The 5,016-nt window shown below is 39.1% G+C and overlaps 1 pseudogene; it reads right to left on the bottom strand.

The window, feature by feature from the left end:
* Positions 1–606: 606 nt before the first annotated feature.
* Positions 607–724, bottom strand: LOC126254220 (5S ribosomal RNA; annotated as a pseudogene).
* Between the last annotated feature and the right edge of the window lie 4,292 nt (positions 725–5,016).

Here is a 5,016-nt window from a genome sequence, read left to right as displayed (position 1 = left end):
CTGTATTGTACTATACTGTACCAGTTCTTTCTGTGTATGCTTCAAGTTTCATCGAGCTATGTTACTTGGCAATGACACTTCATGGTAAAGTTACTTTCGTCCTTAAGTTTTCCACATCGGAGTATTTTAAATTTTTTTAATATAACTTAGAATGCACTAAGGGCAGCTGCATAACAATTTTGGATGTGTATAATATCATGGATAATCTTAAAAACGGACTAATAAACGAGAAACAAGATCTATTCGCTGTATATGAAGTAGACAAAAAAATTAAAAAGTTCTCTTTACCTGTAGTGACTGGTAAAATTCACAGAGATGTATATTATTTGCTGATAAAACGTTAGAGTTCCTAAATAAATTGTTGTATGTTTGTGACACAAACTGGCCATTTACACTAACTAACTAACTAAACTCCACCGCAACAGGCCATGAAGGCTGAAAGGTACTGACTGGCCGCCGTGTCATCCTCTCAGCTCATAGGCATCACCACTGGATGCGGATAAGGAGGGGCATGTGGTCAGCACACCGCTCTCCCGGCCGTATGTCACCCACTAGTCAATCAACTAGCTCCTCAGTTTGCCTTACAAGGGCTGAGTGCACCCCGCTTGCCAACAGTGCTAGGCAGACCGGATGGTCACCCATCCAAATGTTATCCCAGCCCGACAGCGCTTAACTTCGGTGGTCTGACGGGAACCGGTGTTACCACTGCGGCAAGGCCGTTGTCCTTATTTACACTAAGCAATATAAATTTTAAAAGCAATGTAGAAACTGACAATAGGCTGTTTTCCTATGTTAAAAATGTGCTTCGGATTGTTGTTATTCTGATTTATTATAACATTTAAATAGCATTAACGATCAATATTCTCACAAAATATCTGTTATTTTTATGTAATTAAAGCTTAAAAAAAATAAATATCAAGATCTGGTCACATGATCGAAAACGCTCTGTTATTGGCTGATGCTCTGGTGACGTCACAGACCAGGAGGAGGACGAAGATATGCGTGTGTTATAGGAGCGTCAGCCAAAATGGAGAGGTTTTTACGTACTTTTTCTGCAAAAAATTTAGCTGTTTAGTGATGGAAACGCAATTACAACTTTTAAGTAAAAATAGAAAGGAATTTTGTGAACCCTGGCAGTGGAAGTGTTGCTAAAGTTGATGCGCTTATGCTCCACCCATTTAGAGCGGTGATATTTGCAACGACGGATATTCTTCTCCCTGCTTCCTGTAACATCAATAAACGCGCTCAACACTAAGGATTGTATAACGTTTGCAAATGGGACCGGATATTATAACTAGATCGTCGACTATCAGCTAGCCCCCAAAACCACAATAAAATTATTCTTGGTAAAACTTAGTGATGATTCCCTGTGTAAAATACACCCATCAGGGATACTGCATCCTGCAGGCGTTCAGTGTCGCAACGTAATGCACATCCGACTGTATATAAAGAGCTCACATGTTCGAATGCTGTAAGGGTCATATAGTTATAAAAGCTTTAACCAAATACGGAAAATAGCGTTAGCAATGATTTTAGCAGTTGTTTCGATTGTGGGATGTATTATACAGAGCTTCACATTAGTCTTAGCCTGAGAAATGGACAACATAGGATAAATGCATTTACTTTGCGAACAAACAATTCACTCTTTTGGATGCATTGCTAGTAGTGAAGATTTTACCATACGTCCACAGTAAAAGGAGGTGTAGGGCGAAGAGGCTATACGGAGAGATATTAAGCGTTTACAACAAGCAGGTGTCACAAACGTAAGGGCTCTGATAGTTTTGAGTGTAAACTAACTTTAGCGTCTGAAACTGACTTACTTCATCTTTACGTAAGACGATAAAACTGCATATGTTTAAACTGTAATGATCCTACCTGGACAGTACGAAGATAAAACATTGTTTCTGATAAAGTAAAAAGTGAGTGGTCACATTAACTAGAAAATATTACTTTGAACGTGACGTGTCTGAACAGCGATTGCAAATGTATGCGCGTATAAACAGCAAGGAAAACAGAAGAATATTCTCTGTTACTATAGGTTATACGTCTTGAGCTGACAGCAATTTATTAAAAAGAATTACACCAGAAGCGTTTCGCTTTCATTTATAAAGCATCTTCCGTGGCTATTCTGCAAATTGGATACATACGTTTGAACATTTGTTTTGGTTTTAGGTTGGAAACAGCGTTTTGTTTATAAAGTTCGTGTGCAAGTCACTTACGGTGTTTCTCTACGTATTCTGCTCCTTCCCTCCTTTCCAGTACCGGTTGACGTCTAAAGGCTTCGATTCACATTTGCCCTTGGCAGTTTTTAATGTGAATCAAAGTCTTTAGGCGTCAGCTGCTGCTAGCAAGGAGGGATGGTGCAGAATATGTAGAGAAACACCGCAAGTAACTTTCACACGAACTTTATAAACAAAATGCTGCTTCTAACCTAAAACAAAAAAAAAATGTTCAAACGCATGTATCCAATTTGCAGAATAACCACAGAAGATGCTTTATAAATAAAAGCGAAAGGCGTCTGGTGCAATTCCTCTCAATAAATTGGAGTCAGCTCAAGAGGGATTACCAATATTAACAGATTTTAACATCTGCTGTGGAAGTTGGCCACGCAAACAACCATACGATAATATTCCGTTTCTGGTCGGCATGGTGAAGTTTTGTAGTTGCCATCATGTGGCAGGGCTGCGAGTCGTTTTACAAATAAGTTAAAATGTTCTTTCGTGTTAGATTCGAACCAGCTGTCTATAGACATTATCTTATAAAATTCGACGGTCTACCGCTCTGAGCCACCTAATAATTAAGGAGTAGTTGGTGAAACGACAATTTTCACTAACAGTTTAATTTCGTTGACTGACTTCACACCAACTTTATAAACAAAACGCTGCTTTTAACCTCAAACAATATAAAGTGTACAAACGTAAGTATCCACTTTGTTGTAACAGTGGGACAGCATATCTCGGAGGTAAGTTAATGTTAACTTCACAGTGCAACACATTTTTAATTAAGTTAGTGAACTTGTGCGTCGACGTGGTGGTAATTTGCCGGTACAGTGCAACCAAATTTTACGTATCTTTTCATCCTCCGAACACTCAAAAACAACATTTCATGATTTTTTATTGAAGTATTTGTGAAGTATGGTACTACACACCATTTATAACCCATTTTACGAAACGTAAATTCCAAAACAAGACATCACTATGAATTAGCGTTATGACAGTAGGAGCAGCGAGCTAGCTAGTGACGTCACAGGCATCATGTGACTCGAATAGAGCGTCATTGCGGGCTTTCAGTTGAAAATTGTGTTCGTCAAACCAGGAATCCATGTGCAATGTCACCTTAGCATCGGTGTTGTCATCTTGGAATATAAGACTGTCCCCAGCACACTCTTTATGAAGATATAGAAGAAAGGGGAATCGTAACTGAGAATGCTGAAACAAATAAACATCCTAGTCATATCCACGATTACCTTAATGAGTGGATCAAATGCACTGTACGAAAACACCCACAAAACATCGTAAGACCACTTGCGGCCTGAACTACACCCTCCACCCTCCACGCTGTATTCTGCATCAGGCAATATGGCGGTTCTTTCGGAACCAGATGTCCACTGTAAGCAGTTCCCTTCCCACTGTACACTAGGAAACTCATTGACATGGACAACAGTATTTACCATCGGTTTTGTAAAAGACTGACCATGACGAGGCGTGACACTCGTCTCCAGTCCTCGTCAGTTAAGATCTTTTTGCAACCATTGTACATACGCCGTATTTCAAGATTACGTGTGGTACACTATTCCTTATAGAAGCATTGGGTAACCCCTGGTAGCGGCCTTTCGCAAATATAGAAGCGTATCAATAGACACACGGCCTCAGCCCACGTACAAAATGGGGACTCCTATCTATTGTTGCGTTCAGACTTTTTCGGCAGCTCAACGGAAACGGCTCAGAGCATGTCGGTTTAGGTTGATTTTATTTTTCAACATTACATGCACAGTTACTTGGCAGATTTTATAGTCTATAACGATTGATTTCGCGTTTTATCTATTGACAGTCTGAAAATGAACACTGGCTGATGAAAACCGGTTATGGAATTGTGAAATATTCATGTAACCATTTCGTAAAAATTATGTATCATATTCAAGTTTCAAGCTCAGCTCCTATGCTTGCAGAAAAGTAATAATGAATTAAGGATGGATGCGCCTTCTTGCAAGTAAACAAATTATTGTTTGCTTTATCATCCAAACGTGTTTAATCACAGTTATGGCATCCTCAGTCAATGTTTTTGTTATTTTTCTCATATACATACATACAGGTTGTTTTTCGGTTAAGTAATGTGATAAGCAAATTTTGTTGTCATTTAGATTGTGTGTGCACATTATCTTCTATTTAACATTGTATGCATTCTGTGGATGCCAACCAAAATCAGCCACAGGTCTAAATTAGTACACCATTTCATCTGCAAACGTGTGGGATGTTAGAAAACCGTCTGCCTTGAACTGCTTGTTTACTATCCAATTTTTAAAATGTGCGTTCTACTAAATGAGTGTTCTGGGAAAAGCCATGACATATACCCAGTTTTACCTTTTCCACAGTAGTATTTTGCTAGTCCTTAGCTGTGAGAAATTTGCTTTTATGTATCAAATGTGTTTCTGTGTAGCCCCTTGAGTTTAGCCCATGGGTACCACCGGGAGTTTTGTGAAGCTTATTCAAAGGCATACGCAAAAAACTGAAGTCACACAATGCAGTGGTTACAAGGGCAGACAAGGGAAGACCTTTGATTGTTATGTATGAAAAGGACTGTACCGAGAAAACACTAAATTTCATAATAGATAACTAAATAACGAAGCCAAAAATGATGCCACCCAAAAACTCCAAAAAGACATACAGTGTAAGTAGGCTGTTTAGGTTTTTTTATTGGTAACGCCACCTCTGTATGAAAATCACTGGCTGTGCTGTGTGCAGTCTGTGGCTGCTTTGCATTGTTGTAATACTCGCCTTTGTAGTGTTAGGCAGCTGG

The sequence above is a fragment of the Schistocerca nitens genome, chromosome 4 (assembly GCF_023898315.1).
Source record: "Schistocerca nitens isolate TAMUIC-IGC-003100 chromosome 4, iqSchNite1.1, whole genome shotgun sequence".
Lineage (NCBI taxonomy): Eukaryota > Metazoa > Arthropoda > Insecta > Orthoptera > Acrididae > Schistocerca > Schistocerca nitens.
The sequence above is the reverse complement of the archived record's forward strand: the minus strand, read 5'-3'. Positions and strand labels throughout refer to the sequence as shown.